This window comes from Mus musculus, chromosome 1 (assembly GCF_000001635.26).
Source record: "Mus musculus strain C57BL/6J chromosome 1, GRCm38.p6 C57BL/6J".
Lineage (NCBI taxonomy): Eukaryota > Metazoa > Chordata > Mammalia > Rodentia > Muridae > Mus > Mus musculus.
The window spans coordinates 193,725,306-193,749,813 of record NC_000067.6 but is presented as its reverse complement, the minus strand read 5'-3'; the positions used below and the strand labels follow the sequence as shown (position 1 = coordinate 193,749,813).

The 24,508-nt window shown below is 41.9% G+C and overlaps 1 long non-coding RNA gene across 1 annotated transcript in view; it reads right to left on the bottom strand.

Annotated features, from left to right (window-relative positions):
• Nucleotides 1-505: 505 nt before the first annotated feature.
• The window catches only part of Gm31870, a 93,793-nt gene continuing 69,790 nt past the window's right edge, over nt 506-24,508 (bottom strand). The window contains exon 4 of the long non-coding RNA XR_001779912.1: nt 506-560. This is a non-coding gene — a long non-coding RNA (predicted gene, 31870). The remainder of the gene's footprint in view (nt 561-24,508) is intronic.

Here is a 24,508-nt window from a genome sequence, read left to right as displayed (position 1 = left end):
CCAGCCCCTTTGGGAGAAAGATCATTTTTAAAATAATGACTTGCCCAGCAGTTTATTACCAGCCTGGAGTCATTTTCACACCTCAGAAGTGAAGGCTTAATGAGCAGAAAAATTAAAGAGTAAAGCTCTGCTAGGGTCTTCTTAAATGGCAGCATTTTGTCAGCTGGGTGGAAGATGCACTTCCAAAGAGAAGCTGCCTCACACTCATCTTCTCCAGATGCCCTTTCAAGAATGAACTCCAACCTCCTCACCTCCAGGGCCAACCACTGCTTTCCACCCTGGAGGGAAGATGGGTGAAAGAGCCCATGGTAAATAATAGTTCTGTTGTTATGATGCACTGTCTACTCATGCTGAAAACAGCAACTGGTCAGCAGTGTCTTCCTAGACCTCTCCTGCTACCTCTATAGCAGCTCTCTACCCAACTCTGCAAATTCCCCCTACTTCAGGGGCTTACTCAAGTGTCACTTGCTCTTACAACTCTTTTCTTGTCTCTCAAGTAGCTTGCCTTTTCCTTGGTGCTCTTGGGTTTCTTGGTTCTGGATCTCCAGGTCTTGTGATCTCTGTGGAGAGAATGCAGATGAGATGCTCAGAGTACCACACAGAGGCCAGATTGTTTACTACAGGATAAAGTAGGTATCTTCAAGGGAAAGACAGGACAGTGGCCAGAGAGACCATTGCAGGGAAAAGCACCCATGGAAAATGGGAAGTTCCAAAGAGACTACTACGGAGGAAAACACATTCAAATGGCAAGAGAGTATTGGTAATGGTCTGAGAGAACAGTGCAGAGAGGAGTCATTGCCAGAGAGACTGCTGTGTAGTTCACTGCCAATTGGTGAGAGCAGGCCAAAGGGACTATTGTGTGGACATCCGTGTTTAGGTTGGATTTATATTGTATACTAAAGTATCTAGGAAAGATGGTTTTCTTCCTTCAAATGTCTTGCCTGGGTGCTTGGCAAACCCATTTGAACTAATTCTAAGGGAGGGGACACTGGTATGTATATCTTTGTTTTTTACCAGAGAGACTCTATAGCCTATGATTTAGGGGATAGTTCAAATTGTCATGTCTCCACCCAGAGCAGGAGATTCAACTCAGATCCCACTCTTTGAGCAGTAATCTTGTTGTTTGAATCCTTGAGCTTACAAGCTGCTGGTTGTAAAGCAGGGGTTCATCCCCGGTGACCTCCAAGCCTGCTTATATCTAACTAGCTATTATCACACCTATTATTCACACATATCATAGTGATCACTGCAATCCAGGTCTATGTGCATGCTTGTCTCTCCCACTAGGCTGTGAGTTCTTTGAGGACAGTGGCTAGGCTCTTTTTACGATTTCATCCCTGATGATTATCATGATGTTTAGTAAAAGTGAAAGCACAGTAATTGTTTCTTGAGTAAATAAATGATCAGGCGATTATAATAACTCATTTGAAATGAGTGACAATGTCAAAACTTGTATTCTTTGATTCAAAACACAGCAATGAAAACCAGTGGGAACATGTGAGGGCTGACTACAGTCTGAAAATGGCAAAGAAAAAAAAAAGATTTGCAGTGCATACCCACACATGGAGAGAGGCTCCCTGTGTGGCTGCTCCAATGGTGATGCCCCAGGAAGTATTTGCTCAAATCTATTCATTTTCCTATGTGCTCTGGAGTCATCAAACATCTGTTAGGATGTTCTTTTCTTCATACCTGCAATCTCTGGCTTTGTTTCTGGCTAGGACATGTGCTGTGAAGCATGGCAGCTTCCCCAGAGGACGAGACTCCATGGTGCATGCCTAGAATGCCAGCTCTGAGGAGCTTGTGGCAAGAGCAGGGGGCATTTCAGAGCAGTCTGGGCTATGTAAAGAGTTCAAGGCCCGCCTGAGCAATTAATGTATCCCTGTATTTAGAAGAAGATAGTGATGTAGCTTAACAGCAGAGCCTTTGCCTGGCTTGCATGAGGCCGGTGTTTCAATCCTGAGTATTTCAAAATAAACAAGCAAATGCCATATGCACAGAGAACTTGTCCATAGCTAATGAATCAGCTGAGTAAGGCAGCAAAAATCAGTCTCTCGGATGCTGCTGAGCTGGCGTCTGCTGACCTAATTGCATGTTCTGCTTGGATGCTCGGAGCCTCTTTACTGAAGTCTGCAGTGTTTTTCTCTTCCTATTAATATTGGTCATTAGTAGGCTGGTTTTGATTTCCAACTCATTCATCCTTTACTTCTCTGTAATAGGAAAACCATGGCAGAAGCATAGAAAGAGCAAATGGCTGTTACGAGAAAGAGAACTAGAGGACTGTGGGAGTCCTTCCAATGAGGCCACTTGAAAGGCCAGGACACCTCAAGGTGACCAGCTCCCCATGCCACTGACAGACATGAGAGATGACTTTAACCAAGTCTCTGTTTCCACAGCTTGCTAAGCAGGGCTGACTGCTATCAGAGGTGGAGAACTCACTCTTTTCCGGTAGTACATATGAGAGATGAGGCAATTTGCTCCAGAAAAACCAACGGAATTAAGCTGGTGTTTACTGCTTCATAAAAGCATAGTGGACAAATTACCTAGCTAGAGCATACTGGGTGGAATTGTTAGTCAAGAGTGACAACAGGCCCACAATTTACTGTGCACTTTGCCGATCTAAGCTGGGAGCTCAGCTCGCTAAGGAAGGAGTTGGAAGGCTTCTTTTGTACTTCTGGCTCATTTTGTGCTGGGAATCATTTAGCCATTGACTTTAACTGCTAATACAGTTCCATCAAATACCAAGTATAAATCAAAATTACTGGATCATTCAAAATCTGTCCACAGACTTGTTTATATGTATTTTTTCCACCATTACTTCAGTATAGTTACAACAGAGCCTGCTAAATTATGATATATTGTGTGTGCCTGGCTGCCATCTTACCAGAGCCTCTTGCAAATAAGATGTAATCTATGACAAATTATTTTTCTAGTTATACAAAACATAAATAATGATAATAAAAAGGGAATCAAACTGATGAAGGGTGGAGAAAAGAAAGACAGAGAAGAGATGTTTCAAATAAATAGCTAGGCTCTTGTTTCTGGCTGTCTGAAGCCACTCAGAAGATAAAGGAGGGAATTTAAAGCTATTTTTACTACACAGGAGCCTAAGTGCCTCCAAACCTCGTCTAGGACTCCTACAGAATAGAGGACACCTATTGGCCATGGCCTCTTATTTGGAGCTCAGTGTCTCACCAACAGCCTGTCCCTAGCTAGCATCTACATCATTATTAGTAAATATCACTCTACCCAAAGAAATAGTTGCTGTGTATGAGTCTCCTAGATCACAGATATCAGGTAGGAACATCCCAGCATTCTGGGTGCAGGTTTCCTGATATCCACACAGTGTCAATGGGTCTCAGGAGGTCACTGGAACCTTCGATTGGAGTGCATCTGTCATACATCTGAATCTTTGTCTTATGGCTTCTAAAATTATAGTTTGAAGGCTGGGAGGTAGCTTACTCAGTAAAGTGCTTACATAGAAGCATGAGGCCCTAAATTCAAGCCCCAGAACACATGTGAAAAGATGAATGTAGTATATAAATGTAATCCCAGTGCTTGGAAGATAGAATTAGTAGGAAAGAATCTGTTTCAAAACACAAGTTGAGCCTGGAGAGATGGCTCAATGGTTAAAAGCACTGACTACTCTTCTAGAAGTCTTGAGTTCAGTTCCCAGCAACTACATGGTGGCTCACAATCACCTGTAATGAGATCTGATGCCTTCCTCTGATATGTCTACTGAAGAGAGAAACAGTGTACTCACATACATTAAATAAATAAATAAGTAAGTAAATCTGTTTTAAAAAAGCAAGGTGAATGGCTCCTGATTGAAACCCAAGGTTACTCTCTGGCACACACATGCAGACAAATATATGCGCATGTGCACTACACACACACACACACACACACACACACACACACACACACATTAGTATTAGATATATTTACAGTATGTTTAAAAAATTGAGACAGAATGGGTTAATTTCCATGAATTATCTCTTGTCTATCCTCACTGTGGCTTCTAATAAGCCTGAAAAGGGAATCAGAAACTCCTTCTATAAATGTTAATGTCTGTTCACTGAGAGATCTGTCTTGACCCCTCTCTTAAGCCATTCTGTTCCCATACTGTGGCATTTTCCAAATCTGTGTGGTAGTGAGACATAAAAAAACCCAACTATCCCAAAATATCCCATCTTACACCCTCACACTCATTAAACGTATGCTAGCTCACCACTGGGATTTGAATGTGACATGTGTCCCATAGATTTATGTTTCTGAACACTTGACCTCCAGCTGGCAGCACTGCTTTAAAAGAGGAACTTTTAGGATACAGTGTCTTGATGGAGGAGGTAGGTCACTAGGGGTAGAGCATGAGGTATTATAGCCTGGCACCACTTCCTGCTTATTCTCTGCTTCTTGACTGTAGATGCAATGTGACCAGCTGCTTCATGCTTCTGTAGCCATCTCTGCTATGATAGACAGTTTCCCTTCGAATCATAAGTCAAAATCATTCCTTCCTCCTCATGCTGGTAAGCTTTTCTTGTCAACTTCACCTTAACCAGATATTTCTGGGAAGAGAGAACCTCAACTGAAGAATTGCCTCCTCCATCTGATTGTCCTGTGGTCATGTGTCTTTGTTGGGGTTTCATTGCTGTGAAGAGACACCATGACCACCATAACTCTTATAAAAGAAAACATTTAATTGGTGCTAACTTAAAAGTTTCAGAGGTTCAGTGCATTATATTCATGGTGGGAAGCATGGCACCATGCAGACAGACATGGTGCTGGAGGAGGAGCTGAGAGTTCTACAACTTGATCTAAAGGCAGCCAGAAGGAGTCTGTCTTCAGCAGGTAGCCAAGAGGAGGCTCAGGATCACACTGGCCAGACTTGAGCAAATATGAGACCTCAAAGCCCCAGCTCTACAATGACACACTTCTGCTAACAAGACTGTACCTCCTCCAGTAAGGCCCCATCTCCCAATAGAACCACTTCCCATGGGCTAAGTATGTTCAAACCAGCACATCGTGTCTGTCTATGAGAAATTGTATTTGTTGATGATTGGTATGGCAGACAGAGCTCATCCCACTGTGAGTAGCAGAATCCCTGGGCTGCATAAGAAAAATGAATGATGGAAGATAAAGAAAAATCTCAGTGTTTAAGAGCATTGGATCCTCTCCCAAAAGATCTGGATTCAATTCAGTACTCACTCCAGTCCCAAGGGATCTGATACCCTCTTTTGACTTCTGTGGGCACCAGACATGCATGTGTGTACAGAAATACACAGAGTAACAAAAGAGCCATAGCCATAAAATAAATATTAAAAACATTTTTAAAGAAAACTTGCTAGGTGTGAGGGAGATCAAGCCAGTAAGCAGCCTTCCTCCATGGTTCCTGACTTTAGCACCTCTCTTGAGTTTCCTCAATGGTGGATATTGACCTGCAAGTGTAAAAAAAAAAAAGAAGATATTTTCTCCTCGTGTTGTTTTTGGCCATGGTGTTTATCACAGTAACAGAAAAACAAACTATGACACTGTTGTAAGTTGCTTCCTGTCAGGCTTTTTTTTTTTTTTTTTAAATCACAGCAACAAGAAACGTAACGGATTAGAATAGGGGTTTATCATATCTTCCTGTGTGCCTACTGTGCTGTCACACAAATGTGAGGCTGGGTGGGCACAGCTCTAACTGGGCCGTCTGAGAATGGCATCGCCACAAGAACTGTATCATAAAGTGATACAGGCGTTTTTTCAGATACAAGAATTTAGGAATACTGGTTTCTGAAAGACAGTTCAGAGCACTTTGAGTGCTATAAATCTAGATGGTCACTGATATATCTGATCAGACACCAAAAATCAGCCACTACTGCAGATATTGACTCTCTAGGGCCCCATATTAAATCAGAAAAGCAGCTTAGAAATCCAGAGGAGGTGGAGAGAGAGAGAGAGAGAGAGAGAGAGAGAGAGAGAGAGAGAGAGAGAGAGAGAGAAGCCATGGCAATTAAGAGTCTTCTGCCCATTTATAGAATCAAATTTTCCAGAAACACAGCTCAGTATAAACCACATCTCGTGAACATTTCAACATAATATAATGAACACAAGTGTTTCAATGAAGCAGAGAGCAGAGCAATTTGTACCAGCAGATGGTTCACCCTGGGATTAGAGCAATTATCTTCTTACTCCAAACTCAGGGGTAGCCAAAGACTCAACAGTTGACTATTTAAAACAACTGAGCAACACAGTGAATTTCTGTAATATTGAAACTGGCAGGGTTTGCAAGGTTTCTGGATCATGTGGGTTTGTGGCCACCAAGCACTTATCTATAGAACTGCCCTTGAACATATGAGAACTCAGCAGATTTCTGACCAGTACACTACCTTGAGGTACCACCATCATCTTTCTCACTGTTGCCTGGGAACACATCCTCCCTCCTTTACCTCACCTCCAGGTCATCCTGATCCACAGACAGAAAAATTAACTGCAAAACATAAACACCAAGTCCAAATGTGTACTGAGTGTGGTAGAGGAATATGAACTTTCTGATTTATGACTATAGAAAATGAAGCCAGAATATGTAAACCATGAATAATGTTGAAAATATGTTTACTGGGGAAAAGATGATTTCATGCAAAACACCTGATGTGTAACTTTTTCTAAGTAAAACTACTAGTGTGCGTTACCTGAGTTATGGATACCTCCATCAGTTCCACTGAGATGTGGTAGAAACGTACAAAATTTTGGTCATCTGTACTAAGGGAAAAGTAACTATAATATTAATATGGAATTAAACACATTACTTGGAGCTGGAAAGCTGGCTCAGTGGTTAGGAGCACATATTGCTCTTTGAGAAGAACAAATTTGATTTCCAGCACCCACATAGCTTACCACCAACTGTAAAGTCCAGCTCCAAGGGATCTGACACCCTCTTCTGGCCTCCATAGGTACTACACTCACACATGCCCACACGCATACACATAATTAAACATAATAATAAAATCTTTTTAAAATAGTGTCAAGCATGTGAATAGATTGTATACCTATGCAAGCGAAAGCTTAAGTGAAATAAAACAAGTCATCAAGAGATAACTGATGCTAGAAGACCATCCACAGAGGGAAATTAGAAGGCTACATATTTGAGACTTGTAGGGAGACACACACCTAGAGAAGACATGAACAGAGCTGTTTGTAGGATTGTGACCTGCAAGGAGCAAACAAAGTCATCAAACAAACAAGGAAGATGGCTTGCAATCAACCACCAAAGAGAAGAGGAGTACAGGATATTGAAAATGATACCTTGATCACACAGAAGGGTCACAAAATCTAGCCATGAACTAGATATGCTAGCCTGCTCCATTATACAGAAAGCACATGAGAAAGAGCGAGAACAAGAGCAAGGGTGAGCACAGAAGTCCAGCCATGCCTTAGGGACAAAAGATAGACAGAGGCTACCCTGACCTTTCCTCCCCTTCCTCCTCCCCTTCCTCCTCCCCTTCCTCCTCCCCTTCCTCCTCCCCTTCCTCTTACCCTTCTTCCTCCTCTTACTCTTCCTCCTCCCCTTCCTCTACTTCCTTCTCTTCCCTTTCTACTTCCTGCTGCTACTCTTTCATTTTTGTAGGGATGAAGCCCATGAGCTTGTGCATGTTAAACATTCACTTTTCTGTTGAGCTTCAGACACATATGGTCTTTTGAATTCAGTATCTCGTGAAGTCTACAATCACTTCTGAGTAAGAACTTCTTCCATTCAAAGAAAGTAGCAGCTACTCAAGGCCTGGGGCTGACTAAGCACAAGTACATAGTAGCCACACCCAACAGGGCTTACTGAATGTATTAGGTGTACCTACTGGAGATGACTGAGCATGCATTAAAGGTACTCACCTAGGCTGACTGAGTAGCAAAAAGCCACTGTCTTAGTTTAAGGTTTCAGTTTCTGTGATAATACACCATAACAAAAGCAATTCGAGGAAGAAAGAGTTTATTTGATTTACATATTCTGTGTCATAGTCCATTAAGAGAAGCTAAGGCAGGAACTCAAGCAGGAACAGGAGGCAGAGATTTAAAAAGGACTGATTACTGGTTTGTTCTTTATGGCTTGCTCAGCTTGATTTATTATACAGCCCAGGACCACCTGCCTAGGAATGGCTTAGCCCTTCAACATCAATCACTAATTAATAAAAAAAATACCCTACAGATCTGCCTACATGCCAATTTTATGCAAGCATTTTCCCAATTAATATTTCCTCTTCCCAGATATATCTAGGTTTGAGTCAAGTTGACAGAAAACAACCCACAATTACTACTTAAGAGGAAATGCACACAGGAATTTCATGATGAGGTGACCTGGAGCCTGTGAATAAGCCCCTGGGTCTGGAAGATAGAAGAAACTTTACTACCTCAAGTGGGAGACTGTCAAGCAGTGTTTTCTCTCTTATGTCTATTCAAAGACCTATTTGAGACTCTCCAAGTTCTCCAGGTGAACAAGAATGAAAGCCTTGCATTGTTACTCCATAGAACACATATTTAACCTGAGCTAGGCATTAGGTCCCAGTGCCCATCTCCCATACCCTAAAAGCACAAGAACAGAAATTTGAAGTAAAGCAGCTTGCTGTTGAAGGAGAGAGAATTCTTTGAGTGTGGCTAGTGACAAGTTACCCATGCTACAGTGGATGGGCTGCCCCACACCCATGAGTAAAAGGCCAGCACTTAGTGTATTATTTCAAAAAAAAAAATGGCAGAGAGGAAAGAAGGAAATTAAAATGGGAGGAGAATGTGTGCTGGAGAAGATCTGTTGGGAGTTGGAGAAGGAAAATGGGGACTAGATATGATCATATTTCGTTGTATGTTTGTATGAAATTCTCAAAGAATACGTTTTAAAAAGTAAAAAAAAAAAAAATAGCCAAGTGGTAGTGGTGCATGCCTTTTTTTCCAGTACTTGGGAGGCAGAGGTAGATGAATCTCTGAGTTCAAGGCCAGAGTGGTCGACAGAGGGAGTTCCAGGACAGCCAGAGCTAAACAGAGAATCCCTATGTCAATAAACAAAACCAAGCAAACAAACAAAGATAAAGTTGTAATGTTTTAAAATTATACTTATGGTGGGTAATTTACCTACATGTATACCTGTTAACTACATGTATGTCTGGTCATAAGAGGGCATCAGATCCCCTGGAACTGGAGTTACAGATGGTTGTGAGCCTCTGTGGGTGTTAATGAATCAAACCCTAGTCATCTGAAAATGAAGCCAGTGCTCTTAACTCCTGAGCTACCTCCTCATCCCTAAAGGTTGTTTTTAGAGCACATGACAAAAGCCAACCATTGTGCTGATCATTGTGAAAACTGTGCAGTTTCCCCTTATTACAGCCTCTTATGAACTTAATTATTCTCATCTCCACATGAGGAATCCCAGATTGATGTCTGTCCCTGACATTACAGAAAATATTGACTATCTTTCTAGAACTCTCTAACACAAGAGGTAAAGATGCAATGGTGGAACATTACACAGTGGCCTTCTGCCTTCTCATATTTAACTTTCACACAAGACAGGGACCAAGAAACAATGTGAAGTAATGGGCTGGAAGGAGGAGTAAGAAGAGGGAGAAGCATCGCCCAGGCAACTCTGGTGGTTATAATCAACTGATAAGCACCTTATCTAGTGTAACGACAACAGTAAATAAGGAAAATGGTGTCATCAACAATGGCAATGCCTTTGCAGGAGAGAGCTGTGTAATGCCCGGTATGCATCACTTAGGATTAACGCAGGAGAACAGAGAAGCATTCTCAGAGGACTGACACTTCTATATTCTTTTATCTGGGTAGACAGGGCTATGAGAGAAAGTCAAAAAGGTGGCCAAATGCCAGTCATTTATCTTTTAGAATAAACATTTTAATCTTTATAGACATCGGAAGTTTAAAATATTCTTCACACTAAAAATTCTAGACATCTTTTACTATGCCAGGAAAAATAAATTCATTATGCTTTTTCTTTATATTTCTGCAGAGCTAGAGATATATGAACCACTTTGTAGCACAAAACCAGAAATCTTACGTTTTGACCTTTCTTTTCTTCTAGTGTTAATCCCATTATGTGTAGAAACGTGTGTGCCTGCTCTCTGAAAGCTCAAGTGGCTGTGTGCATTCCAAAGCACCTCTCCTAATTCTTTCAGAAGTGTCGGGTGCTCTTGCCAGCTGAAACCCCTAGGTATGGCAGCTGGCTCATGAGCTCCAACACCTCCACCATCTCTCGGCAACATTGCCAATGCTTTCCTCAAAACCTCATTGGCTAGTGCTGAGCAGTGCCAGGATTTGCAGTCTTTAAGTCTGTATTTGGTTATCAATTTTCAAGCAAAATATCACTCAGTGAGTGGTGATCACTTAGTATCCTAACACTCAGCGTTCACTTTCTTTTCCATGAGCAAAACTTGTAGGTTATAGGTTTCCCCTAATTAGTTAGAGCATTGTTATTTTTCAAAGTGTTACCCAACAGTATAACTTTTATGGTTAAATTATAAAATTATAAAAATAAGGTTTTAAAACAGAAAATGGCAAATTGTAGCTACAATTCAATCCTCTGTGTTTAATAAGTGCAATTTTCCTCCCCTTAAAACCACTGATACTTTCTAGCAATGACCCATAATCAATCGAGAGAGAAAATAATTAAAAAGCAGCTATTAGTAAGTCACACTGTGGAAAATAGTTATAAGGGAAGCACACTGTCCCTGGGAAGTGGTGTTAATTCAGAATTCTGTGCTTAAAACAGTCCTTTCTGATTCTCCCCTATCTGAGGGGCAAGATGTGGCTTTCAGGACCATGGACAGGGCACGCGTGGGGTTGTTTTGTGTGTGTGTGTGTATGTGTGTGTGTGTGTGTGTGTGTGAACGCACGCGCATTCTCTCTCTGTCTCTCTCTCTGTCTCTCTCTGTGTCTCTGTCTCTCTCTTTCTCTCTCCTCTTTCCTCCCTCCCCATCTCTCTCTCCCTTTCTCCTCTTTTCTCTCTCTTTCTCTCCCTCTCTTTCTCTCCCCATCCTTTCCTCCCTCCTTTCCTTCCCCCTTTCCTTCCCCCTCCCTCCTTCTCTTCCACTTCAGAGAACTCCCCATAAGGCAACACAAAAATGCTAAATTCTATGTGACATTCACATATATTCATCTTTATTTTGGGGTTAGGCATCTGGCTTGTTCCCACTGTCGGGATTTCAGAACCCTCTGAAAATTGATATCACCCCAGGAACTTGAAGGCATTAAGTAAACCAAAGACAAATGTGTTTGTCCACTAAACAAATACTTTTAAAAATCATGGTGTCACCAGATTTTCTAATAATTGCATTGTATTTAAATCAGTAATTTTGTGTTTTAAGAGCAGAGTGATAAAGCTATCAACATTCTATTCTACCTTGTTTTCTTGAAGATACCAAAGAGCTCAGGCCAGCATCCTGTGTTCTTTTTTATAGCTGAGTTCATTTCCTTTACATAAACCATCTTGAATACTGTGAAGCTATTGCCCAGAAAGGGCATCCTAAATACTAAACATGAAAATAGAGGGGCAGGAGCTTCAATGTGCAAAGCAGGCCAACAAGGAGATAAAGTATAGGCTGTAGGATATGAAAGAACTAAGTACAGAATCACTAAGTAAATAAACAAAATAAATCCTAAGGAAATTTACATTGACAGAGAGAAAGCTGTTGGTGCAGATATGGATAAAGAGAAAATTAGTGTTTTGATATAAAATTGGAAAGCTTAAAGAATATGAAGGACAGTTGGAAAACAGTAATGTACATACTTCCCACTTAAGATTTTTGTCTCCTGATATCTGCCAATAAAATGTGGACCTTAGCCATCTTCTGTCTGGGAAGTTGATCACCATGGTTGTTGAAGGAAGGAAGGTGATCACTGTGATCTGAAGGGAAGTCAATCACTCAGCAGTCAGTAATTCTTGTTGTCATAAAAGCCTAGAACAATATCCATTCAAAGTGCTGGCTCCACCATGTAAACCTAAGCACCTGCTGCATCTCCTGCTTAATTAGGCATTGCCAGACAGTCAATGCACATTTGTTAAATAAATGAACACTTATGCCCTAAGCAAAGGAAGTTGGGAAGGTTTATTTATTTCCATTTCTTGAATGCAGTCTACAGCATAACATTGAACGCACACACTGCAATGTTTTTAACTATTAGATTATTTTTTCAATGAAATTTAAAATTTAGCCTTAGTTCTCCATAACTGTCACAGAAGGAATGCCTGATCCACAATCCCTCTTCCTGCCTTAAAATAGCTCACTTCTAGGATGGCCCAAGCAGCTATCACCTGCTTCTCTAGGTAATATTAAACCCAACATTTATTATTGAGCACCAATCTTGCTGCTTTAGCCGTTATGAAGGTTCATTTATGTACTAGAGGCTATTATGATTCCCATTTTACTGGCAAACTAAGCCACAAAGAAGACAGATTAGATCTTCCCAGATCATGTAGCTTGTAAGCTAAAAAGTGTGGTGTAAGAACCTTTCTGATTTGGTAGAGTGCAAGCCAAGATAGATGATAGATAGATAGATAGATGGATAGATAGATAGATAGATAGATAGATAGATAGATAGATTTTAAAAGTCAGAAATCAGCATCTAATCCATGAAAATGAAACCCTTGGTGAGCATTCAGGAGCCCTGTGGCCACAGCTCTGATGCAAGTGTCTTCAGGTTGATCCTCTAACTCAGGTTCTCTGGATACTTAGCACAGTACAGGATTTCTTCCAAATAGCTTTGCTTGTATGGGAGTTTCCTTACAGCAAAGGCACAGAGCTAGCTGCCTGGTGCCCTTTCTCAATTAAGCAACTTTGATTTCTTCTTTGTATAATTTGTGGCCCCACTGCACCCCACATGACCCACGTCATCAGTCTGCTGCTCTTCCTCCTTGTGTGGAGTCCCGGGTTCTGATGGAGAGAGATCCACTGAGCTACAGCCTCCTGAGAGGAGAGCTTCTGCACAAGGTCACAGATCGGTGCTCTGTGTATCTGGATGTCTTGTACACTTCCGACTCCTGCCATCATTCCTCTCCTAAGGTGCATTCACTCATTCTCTGCTTACTTTAAGGCTTCAGTTCTGCTCCAGAGATACGTCCTGATAGGCTGAGTCACTGAGCCTTTTCTCAATAAAGCACAGAAGATGGATAGTCACAATGCCTTCCTTCAGCTCTCATAAATCTAATAAATGGTTTCATCCCTATCGCCTCTCCCGGAATCCTTCACAGGGCCTTGGTTGGCTCCTGTTATAGATAAGAAGGGGGTGTTTGCAACCTAGATATTGATGAGACTAAAAGAACTGCACTAATAATTCTACATCCCTATGACTTCATTCTTATTGCTCAGCAAGCTGTGAGTGGCATCCCCTAAGTGAAAAACAATGTGGCCAGAACAATACAGAAGTGGGTGCTGTCAGATCACTTGGTGTCTAAGTTATGCTGGCAGGCTGGTTCTCTGGGCTCCTGAGAGTCAGAGTGTGCTCATGGCAACCATTGAAGGATGCCATGAGCTGCTTCTTTCTCCAATCAGAGGGGATTAGAAAACCTGAACTTTTCCAATTTCCTGGTGGAAAAATACAGGAACAGTTTCATCAAAATGAACTTCCTACAAATAACCACATTTCTAAAATTAGGAGACACAATATGTTTCAGCAAAAGAAAGAAACCGTGAGATTCAGACCCTGAGCAAGAAATACTTTCTTTGCTTAACCCAGAATCTCACTTATTTTATATTTTGTTCAGCATATGTTTTGTAAAACCAATTTCCTTTACCACTCTCCCCCATTGGGACTCTTCACAAATGAAAAAAAAAAAAAATAGGGAAAGGTTTTTTTTTCACCTCATAAGACTAAGATTATTTTAGATATGAAAGCTTTTCTTTTTCTTTCTTTTTTTTTTAACTAAAGGCAATTGTGAGAAAAGCAAGCATGTAAGTGAGAAAGCAAGAAAGTCATCTGTAATCTACCACAATTTACTAAGCAAATCATACCAGAAGATGGACCCTCACTCCAAATCTAACAGCATTCTCCCTGGTGACCTGGGAAACTTTGCTGGTATTGGTTTTGGTCACGATCTCTGAGATTTCCAAATCATCTGAGAAAATCATTCCTCTGTGTTTAATAATCATAAAGTAATCTTTGCCAGTAGCCTCTCCATGACATACCACAACTTGGGTCAATATAGCTGATACAGGAATATTGGGGCCTCTTTGAGGGTGATGGAGCCTTCCTATGCTTGTGGTGTTAGTGTCCCTGATGGCTCAAAGGCCACCAAAGCTGCCCCCAAACCAGTGGCTTTTGTTGAAAACTCACAGAAACGAAGAGGGTGAGATTTAAAGAGAAACTTGTAAATCCACAGGTGGGAGATTATGAGGAAGAAAGAGCCATGTTGTTTGAGTTAGACACGGAGGTCAGTTATATTTTTGATCAAAAGCCACATGGTAAAGAGGGGAACTTCGAAAGAGAATGATAAATCCCAAAGTACCAGAGAAACCATAGTTAGATCAGCATTAAAAAATAAAATAAAAGACAAAGGAGAAGAAAAGGGGAAATGTATGTTTCTCTGGGTTAGGACTCAGAAAGGTGAGCAGACCTAGCAAACCCTCACAGTGGCACACAGGGACTGTACCAGGTGGGGAGAGTCTGGAAGCAAAAATACATCATCTCACTAAAGGGAAAATTATTCTACCCATCTCTATAACGTGGCATAAGGGAAACTCACCTCCTGAGGTTAGTTTACCTTAGTTCCTTGGCTAGGTGATTGGCTAACTCAGCTGTATTAATTTTGAATGTCAGGTCTCCTGTCAGAGATGGATTCCATTCTTTTGACAATAAGACAACAGCTTTCCTGTTATGGGTCTTCAATGCCACTGCAAAAATTCTAAAGTAGAGATCATGGAAGTACATCTCAATCACTTTTTACCTGGCTCCTTAGTGACAACAGTAGGGCCCCAGTATCCCAAAGGACAGTCACCAGATCTGAGACTAGAGGCCGATTTCAACACCAAAACCTAGAGAAGCTAGGAAGCCAATTGCATCCTGCCTCTGTCTCTGCCTCTCTTAGAGGAAAAACCAACCAACCAAGCAAACAATAAAACCATTGTAAGACTGTTCATTCTCAGCCTGCCCTCCTGAGGGCTTCACCTTTATAATGAGCTGGACTAGAGGAGGAGATTGCATTCTGCTCCATATGAATTATCATTATAACAAGCATCCAGGCTGCCCATCAAAGATCCCAGAACTGGGGCAGTAGTGAGTGGAGGGGGGATGGAGAGCGGGTAGAAATTTCCATACAGACATAAATGTGGACCCTCATTAGAGAACAAGCCTTCACTTCAAAAAGACATGAACTCCGCACAGGTCTCCTGCCTGTTAAATATGTACAGAGTATGCTTGTTTGATGATGAGAGTCGCAGTTTGGCTATTTGAATGGAAATGAATTTTAATAAGCATTTGAAGCAGGGAAAGCTACAACCCTCATCTGCTCCTGGATCACCAGGCATCTTCCTCACCATCATCACCTCTGAGGGGAGACTACAGCCCTCATGATGAGTGCAGAATGTCTTCTCTCCTCGGTCTTTGTCAATGTTCATTAACCTTGCAAGTTTCTTTGCTAGCCAGGAAACACAGCTGTCCCTGGGAAATTTCCATATTCCTTAAGAAAAGCAGGGTGTGGAATTACCACTGGGTAGGGGAGTGGGGGGTCCTGCCAACAAAAAGCACAGTGAAAGAGCTGTCTGGGAAAGAAATACAAAGACCATCTTGATTAGCACTTTCATTACCCACTTAAATATCTACACACTTTTGCACTCACTTTGCACTGTTATAAAATTAAGTATAATGTGGTTATTTATCCCATGCGTGTTCATCCCAACAGAAAAATAAATCAATTATTATTGTAAATCTCAGTCTCACTTCCAGTCCAAAATAAGGGCACAAATACCCTTGGATTATTTCTCTCTTCTTGGCATTTTAGCAGACCTAGAGCTCAGAAACATTCCAGCAACCTTAACAGATTATGAATCTATCATCTTAACAGGAACAAAACAACTTAAACCTGTGCAGGGATGGTGACAAGATAATTCTGAAATGCTTTCAAAGAAGTGTGGCTCGGAATTGGCAGGGTGCCTCACGGTGAGCTGGGAGCTGTCTTTCCCAGCCTCTGAACTAACTCACATGGTTCCTGTTGTTTTCTGGGGTTTTTTCCGATGTATTGTTTATCCATGCAGACTCTAAGTCAGTAAGGTCACTGACCCTAAGTTAGTCCAACCTCATTAAGCCCGATCCTGCCAATGTTTTCACCCCACCGTGTGACAGCCCTTTACCCAATGCCATCTTACTGACATCTCTAATTAAAGACAATAAGGCCCCTCCATGTACTTACAGAAAAGTACATAATATTTATCTCATGTTTAGGATAGAAAAACAAATACTGCCTAAGGATAGGGATTCTGAAATCATTACGATCTAAGAATAAATATTGTTGCCAGTACAACCTCTCTGCACCCTGCATGTTAGGGATTAAGGTGAGCATCACTAACTCAGCTCTCAACAAAGACTACAGAGGAAAGAAATCAAGCATATTCTAGAAGCTTCTCTTTGTCCAAATTCTCAAACAATACATTATTTTTCTTCCTTTCTTTTAAGCTTGTGTATGTGTGCGTGTGAGTGGGTGTACACAGGTGTTTTCAGGCATAGGCATGTCACAGGGCTTTTTATAAAGGTCAGAGGGCAACTCTGAGTATCTGCACTCCCCTTTCACAGTTTTTTTGCAGCTGGATCTCTTACTGTGCATTGCTGGGTAACCCAGGCCAGCTGGCCCAGAAGCTTCTGTGGGTTCTCCTGTCTCCTTTTCCCATCTTGCTTCTGGAGGATTAGGGTTACAGATGTTGGCTTTCTGTGGGTTCTGAGGATCCCAACTAAAATCCTCACACCTGTGCAGAAAGTGCCTTACCCCCCAAGCTGTCACCCAGCCCAGCAAGAGTACATTTTTAGAGTCATTTCCAAGTTTGTTTCATGAGGGTGAAGATTCTCTCATGCAGTCCTCCATATGCTTTATGCTTTTACTAATTTCAAATAACTATATCCCGAAGCAGGAGATGCAAGCACATGGGTGTGCTCCCCAAATCCATTGCCAGACCCTGCATAATTTAAAGTCGGCACTGCTTTAGTCAGAAGGCTGTGCTGGGAACTCTCTTCTTTCCCTAATTTCAGAAGTTTAATTCGGTTGCTCCTCCCACCTTCCTTTTCTTTTGAGCGACTCTTACTCTTCTCCCATGGGCCCTAGAAGTAGATAGGGAGGAATAAATGCCTCTAAACTGGGGCTGGAAAAGGGTCCCAGCCACTTTCTCCCCATTACAGCCCCACCAGGCCACTCCAGCTGACAACCTAACAAGGTGATAATGGGCCCGGTTCACAGCAGGTTGTTTGAAATAGGTTGAAGAGGTTCATTTGCATTCAAATCTTCCCTCTCTGGCTGGCTTTTGTTTGGCCCCTTGATTTCTACTCCCAAGACACCCTTTGGTTGACTTGGAGTGGAACAAAATCACATTGCTTCAGAATTTGAATTGCAGGCTTGGGTTTTAAATGTGTCCCATTATTTCATCAAGTTGTGGTGGGGGAGGAGTGAAAGGAGAGAAAGAAGAGCAAAGAGATTCTGAAATGAAAGGAGAGATGACAGATGGGTGCAAATGTCCCTTTTAAGTGCAGAGGAGCAGCTGATGCCAGGCCATGAAATTAAATTAATGCATCTGTGGCTGGATATGTTCTCCAGCTTCTTACTCCTGCTGGGAAACTTTGGGTTCCTTTTACAAGACCAAAGATAGACCCCCTGCACCAGAGGAAAGCCCTGTGCTCACAGTAGGTGCTGGAGAGAAACAGTCAGCCCTTTCTGTGTCCTCTCATCCTGGAAGGACATGGCCTCAGTGCAAACATATGACCCTAAACTCAAACAGATGAGTGAACTGAACATAGCTCATCCGTGGTCAGAGGTCTAAGCCAGTTGTCTCCCAGCACTTAGGATGTTCTAAGTCATAGATAAGACACAATGACTGGAAAGCATCAGTACTCAGAGCCAACTGGTAGAAGTTTTAAAATAAATGTTTAAAGCATAAGTTAGTGCCTTGAAATTTTAATAGATCCAGGAATTGCCACTTCCCACTGGCAGTAAAGGGTGGTCTCCAAACTGTCTCAAATAATCTGAATGGGACTATTGCTGTAGCTTCAAGGTCTGTGTCTCTTCCAGATCCTGATATTGAAATGACCCCTAATATAATGGCAGTGGAGATTAGGTCACAAGAATGGGCCTCTTGAATAGGATTATCATTCCTCAGGGAAGAGCCACCATAGCATACACCCTCCTTCTGCCACAGGAAGATTCCAGGAGAGAGAGAGAGAGAGAGAGAGAGAGAGAGAGAGAGAGAGAGAGAGAGAGAGAGAGGCAGATGAGGAGTCTAAAACAATCAACCTGGTCTTAAGTCTCCTGAACCCTAGAATGCCTGCTGCAATGCTTATGGCACACGGGGTGCCGCTTTGTTAGAACAGGAAGCCAAATAAGACAGAGAAGGACGGGAGGAGTACAAAGGAGCCATGCTTAAGATATCACTCACTGTCAGCTTGAATCTACTGAAGAAGAGGAAAGAAAAACCACTTAAACACATTATCATCTTCACGATTCCTTATCTAGGTAAAAGCTACTGAAATCTCTTTCACTCTTTCACTGCAGGCTGCTCAGTACACATAAGTCAAATGAGAAAGTCAGGACCCTTGCCCACAGACCCCATTGATATATGAGGGGGAAAAAATAAATCCCTCTGCAGCTAGTGTCTGCCTGGGAGGAGGCTGCGCAATGCCTTCCCATTCCATTCTGCCCTCTGCTTTGATTTGCACAAACAATGTGGTCTTTCTTCAGGCAATTTTCAAGTTGTCTTTTTGGATTCCTTACACTGGAAATGTGCATGTAACAAAGATGAAGAATGCTTAATGTGTAGGGAAGGAAAATAAGAGGAAAAGAAAGAGTGCCAGCATGCTGGTCTCTTGCAAGCCTCCTGGTGTCACCATCTTGTGAGTCCCAACCTCCCCCTCCCCTCCCCAGTTTGTATTTCCTTCATCTTGCCCCAGCTAAGCCCCACTGCCTTTTGCAGTTTTTTGTCCACAAGATCATCAGCACACTGCCTGATTTCTCCCTCTGGAGCCACTTAGACGGCTGCTCCGTTTGCTATTCCCCTTCTCAACCAACTGCTTCATTCCTTCACACTTCTGAAGTGGCCTTGTAACTGTCTCCAATGTGCTAGGTCCAATGAAGTCACCCAGACCAAGGCACACTGCCCATCTGGGGCCGGAATATGCTCCCATTGTTTTCTGTCAATCTCTCTCTCTGCAAAGGAATTGGACAGGAAAGCTTGTCTTATTCCATTGTTGCCACTGTCCTGTAACAAGGGTCCCCGGGGTGTTTCTCATGGAAGAAAATCAAGCTCAAGCTAGTTAAGTAAAATTGCCTTTCTCAGTGCTAGGCAACTGTAATACCAGGCTGTAGGTAAGTGTGTCTTCTGCTTTCTCCACGTTCTGCACAGCCCATTCTCGCTCTGGCAACCCCAGTGTGGTGGTTAATTTTGACCCCCAACCTGGTGAGTTAAAGGGTACCTAGAAAGCCTAGGGAGTAATATTTTTGGAGGAATTTGAGATTGTCAGTGGACCGAGTAAGAAATATCCAGTGTGGACAGCATTATCCAGTCAGCCTGTACAGAGTGAGGCAGAGGGAAGATGAGTTCCAACTTTCTTCTGGAACTGAAACGCTCTTCTCTTGCCATTGAACATTGCAACTTCGGGACCTGCCAGCAGTACCCACTTTCCAACTTCTCGGGCCTTTGGTCTTGGGCTGAGGTTCTCCAGACTTCACACAGGCTCCACAGACTTCAGATTGTAGGCTTTGGAGCCTTGTATTTATATGATCCATGTCACATAATCAGACCTCTCTCATGTATCTGCTTCTCTTTCATTCCCCAACACCATACCCCTACCATAGACCTCTATCTCTGTGGAATTCTTCCAAATACACCCAGTTCCTGTCAGAATGGAGACTGAAATTCTGTTCTGAGTATTTTTGTTTCATGTTGTCATAATGGAATACCTGAAGCTGTGACTCTCACAAAGAAAGAAGTTCGTTTGGTCCACAGTTCTGAGGCTGAGAGCTTGTAGGCATAGGCATCATGAGGCAGGAGTATGAGAAGGACAGAGGCTGCAATGAGAGAGGAGAGCAAGCAAGAGTGGCTGCATGGTGTGGGAAGAAATAAGGATGTGAGCTGGGATTAGCTCATTATCTACACCAGTGAGACTCAAGCGTCCCATGAGACCAGCACTCATCTCCTGACAAGGGAAAACAATCCAATTACTTCCTAAGTAGAGACACTGCCTCTTAAAAGTTCCTGCCACCTTTTACCCCTTTTACAGTAGGGCCAAGCTTGTGGTACATGAACCACATTTGAACTACAACACCTGGGCCTTAACATCCAATCTACCTTGGGAAGGGGATGGGTGGAGGGTAGTTGTACCTGTATGTGTGTATGTGCACATGCTACTAGTGTGGATGCATGAGTATTTGTGTGTGTGCATTTAGAGGCCAAAGATTAACCCTCCCTACTCATGGGGGGGGGTTGTTTTGTTTTGTCTTTACTTTAAATAACGAATACTTTACTTCACTGATTTTTTCCTTAATTTTGTAAATCCTACATTTCTAGAAGCACAATTTTTGGTATTTTGGTAATACAAAGTATTAGGGTATCTTCCTTTAACAGCATTGTCACTAGTACCTTGCTGAAGCTGGGTCAGGTCCTCACATCTCCTTCACTGATAAACCCTGAAGTCTGGTTCTTCCCCCAATGATACACAGCACTGAGGCCCACTTACTGTAAATAAAGCCCTGGAGACTTTCTACAATGCACCCTGCTCAGATTTTCACTGACAGCTACTCACTCACTGAGCTCAGGTTCATCAATTTGTTTGCAGAGCAAGAAACTGAGGCACAGATAGCTCAATGGAGGATTCAGTTCTCACTTCAGGTGCTGTGGAAGAAAGTTGAAAGAGTCATCCTTGCACTTCACACAGTACCTGCTGTCATACTGGCTCCTCTGTCCTTAGCAGCCAGGGACTCACTTGCTTTATTTCTTCTGTACACACAAAGAAGCTTGGCGGTCAGTGGCCCAGGAGCCAATACACAGGCCTGTCTACATCCAGAGCCTGCTGATGCTCCAGACTCATCTTGTTGAGAAGTCATGAGTATTTGTGTGTGTGTGTGCATTTGGAGGCCAAAGATTAACCCTCCCTACCTTACGTTTTAAGTCAAGATCTCTCACTGAACCTGGAGCTCACTGATTTGGCTAGACTAGCTGGTCAGGGAGTATGCTGTCTTGCCCATCTTATGGCATGAGTGCCAGGCATCCAAACTCAGCTCCTCATGCTTGAGTGGCAAGCACTTTGCCAACAGCCATTTCCTTAGCCCCACTTGATCTGTGTGAAATACAAAGTTTCTATAGTGAAAGGAAGGAACTTGTAACAAGCAAAAGAAGGGGTGGGGTAATTTCTGAGTAATTCTGGTAAAGAAATTAGAGAGGAGACAGCATTGATTCAAGACATAATATGTTAGGTTATTCAGATCCTTAGAGAAAGGTTTGCTTCATGGTTCCCTTCTAAATTATTTGTCTTTCATTCAATTTCCTTCTCTAAAGCCAGGTGCAATGGCACATTTCTATAGCCTCACCACTCAGGAGACAGAAGCAGGTAGATTGCCAACCATTTAAAGCTAGCCTGGGCTACATAGTGAGTTCTAAGCCAACCTGGAGTACACAATAAAAATCTCAAAAAAAATATTGCAAGTTGATTTATTTATTCGACACATTAATTAGATCTTTGCCATGGTCTGTGGGCAGCACAAGTCATTGAGGAATAATACAGTCAGGGTTGACATCATTCTTACAAATGCAGAGCTGAGAAAATCCATTAAAAGCCGCATAATGGAATAATAATGATTGCTTTCGATCTAGCATTTCAGATACATACGGAGAGGCACCAGATTAAGTATCCTTAAAGAAAACTGCTGCTTACTGAATTCAGTTGCTGTTTTTCACTCCAAATCAATCTGAAGAGCCATGAGGAAGAATTTCATCACCTGTGTTCAGTGAAGCCCAGTGTTTGTGTGGCACAGCTTCTCTTTGGTGCCTAACCTCACAATCTTCCAGAACCCAGAGCTCAGAGAGGCACCATTTATCTTACAAACTGCTGCCTGTATATGAATCGAATCATCTTAAAGCACGGGATGCAGATCTACTGTGTACCACATAATGCTCAGTCCTGGGAATATGGACAAGGTCACTGTATCCATACATCCAGTGTCTCGGATGGAGGCACAGTAAGCCAAACAGACCCTTTGAGAGAAGTGGTGATGTTTACACCTGAAACAGGAAGACAGCCTGGGGCTACTGATGATGGCTCTTCAGGAAAGTGCTTGCTGCACAAGGCTGGGGACTGAGTTCAAGTCCTCAGCAGACAGATAAACCCAGGTGTGGCATCATGCACCTATAATCCCAGGGATAGCTGTGCAAGCAAGGGTATCCTAGCCAGTCTGGCCAAAGCAGCAAGGTCCAGGACCAGCGACAAACACAGTTTCAAGAAATAAGACATAGACAGCAATAGAGAAACACACCTGAATATGACATCTGACCCACACCTGCACACACAGGTGAATAACTGTGTACACAAATGAGTAGTTGCACACACAGGTGAATACAGGTCCATGTATGTGTGTATACACACACACACACATACACACAAAATAAAGCTGACACCTTCAGCATTCCAAACTCTTAAGAATATCCCTATGATTTCATACCATTACCACAGTGTATCATTCTCAGTTGTAAAGGTAGCTCATCATATGAAAACCAATTTAACACAGTGTATTAATGGAACACAAGAAGTATACTACATGATCATCATAATTACAAACATAATGTGACAAAATTCAATAAACTTTCACAATGAGAAAACGAAACCACTTGGCAAACACTACAAGTTTTCTCAACCCAACAAGATCCTCTAAATAAAACTCACCACATTATTATACTTAATGGCGAAAGATTGGATCCTTTAACCCTGACATTAGGAGTAAGGCGAGGGAACCCACTCTTGCCACTTCTATTCAACAGCATACTAGAGTTCTTAGCCAGAGCTATTACACAAGAAAAGGTAATAAAAGTTATACCCATAAAGGAAGAAGTCAAATGATCTTTTCTAGAAAATGCTTAGGAATATATACTGCAACTGTAAACAGTTTCTGCAATTTTTTTCAGGATCCCACTGAAATTCCGCGCACCCCCCACCTCCTCAGACTCTGTAAGAGCAAAGAAGACCCACCCAGGGATGACACAGGTCGTGACTATGCCATGCTATGTATCAGCCATTGACTTCCTAAACTCCACTTTCTTCTCTCATTAAAGCTGCCTATGAGATGATTAAACCCCCAGAGAGTAATGTATCTTCTCTGTCTCCTTCAGTGCTGGCTCTGAATAAACCTGTTCCTTTTTTACCTCTTCTGATTCAGGTAATCACATTGCTAGATACAGTATAATTAATGTAATTAATGTAAGATCTACACATGCATAGTGAAAAATTCAAATATGAAATCAAGAAAACAATCCCATTGACAATAACATCAAAAGAATAAGAGACTAAGGAATAAATTAACAAAAGGCATAAAAGACTTGGGGGTTGGAAACAGAAACACATTATTGAAGGAAATTAAGGTGGACTTAAATAAAGGGGAAAACAGCCCATATTCATGGACTAGGGACTTGCTCTTGCCAACAGACAGTAGTACATTTTAATCAATTTACAGATTCAATGCAATCTCTACCCAAGCCTCTCACTTGACTATTTTCTAAAAATTAACATATAGATTATTAAAAATTGCAAGAAATTCAGAACAGGAAAAAATACTGAAAAAGAAAAAAATGGAAGTTTCATACTGCTTATTTTCACCACTGCTTAAATTCACAAAATAAAGTGAAACTACAAAAGTTAACATAGTATGACATTAACATAACAAAAAATGTGTAGGTTGATGGAATGAAATTTATTGTCCGGAACTATAACATTGAATTATGATTAACGAGGAAGCTAAGAAACAGTTCAACAAAAAGAAAACCATCGTTTCAACACATATTCAAGACAATAACTGCACAGCCACATGCACAAGCATGAGTTCAGACCTCCCAATTCATACCACACCCAAAATGCATCTGAACTGGATTAAAACCTCAGTCAGTGTCAAAGCTAAAATTATTGGGGAACAATATAGGTATAAACCTTCCCAACCTTGGGTTTCTTAAATACCAGGCTAAAGCAAACTGGAGAAGGTATACAAGAACAATTAAATTGAAATGCTAAAATTGTGTGTTTTGACAAATGCTATCAAGAAAATGGAAAGAAAGACAGTTCACAGAATGTGAGATGTTGACATATTCTGACA